Source organism: Bison bison, unplaced genomic scaffold (genome assembly GCF_000754665.1).
Source record: "Bison bison bison isolate TAMUID 2011002044 unplaced genomic scaffold, Bison_UMD1.0 scf7180017539500, whole genome shotgun sequence".
Taxonomy (NCBI): Eukaryota; Metazoa; Chordata; class Mammalia; order Artiodactyla; family Bovidae; genus Bison; species Bison bison.
Genome location: NW_011411883.1, coordinates 1 through 560, shown reverse-complemented (window position 1 = coordinate 560; position 560 = coordinate 1). Strand labels below are relative to the sequence as shown.

Here is a 560-nt window from a genome sequence, read left to right as displayed (position 1 = left end):
TGGTGGTATAGTGGTGAGCATAGCTGCCTTCCAAGCAGTTGACCCGGGTTCGATTCCCGGCCAACGCAGCGGGCCGACCTTTTGCTGAGCTGCACCGCCCTCCCGGCAGGGGCGATCGGAGGAGAGGGAGCTGGGAGCGGGGAGCCAGCCCGCTGGCCGCGGCTTTTGGCGTGTGTGCGAGAAGCCGGCGGCGCGCGCAGTGTTTTGAGGGGGCTGAAAGCAAGACGGCACGCCAAGGCAGCAGGACTGACGGGGCCGGCGGGCGGCTGGACTTGCAAAGGCCGGGTGTGGGCGGCAAGGTGGCGCGGGCGGGTGGCATGGAGGGGCCGGGTTCAGCGGGAGCAGGCGAGGGCTCTGCCCCGACGCTCCCTGGTGGTCTAGTGGTTAGGATTCGGCGCTCTCACCGCCGCGGCCCGGGGTCGATTCCCGGTCAGGGAAGCCTTTCTTCTTCCTCTCCGGAGGCCTGCCACCTGCCGGGGTCCTCGCCGGCGACCCTCCCACCTTTACCCTTTTAGCCTACGCAATGGCACCCACTCCAGTCCTCTTGCCTGGAAAACCCC

At 68.4% G+C, this 560-nt stretch overlaps 1 non-coding gene across 1 annotated transcript; it reads left to right on the top strand.

The window, feature by feature from the left end:
• The first annotated feature begins 366 nt into the window (after nucleotides 1-366).
• On the top strand, nucleotides 367-438 carry TRNAE-CUC. The gene has a single exon. It is a non-coding gene; the product is annotated as a tRNA-Glu (tRNA).
• Nucleotides 439-560: the final 122 nt, after the last annotated feature.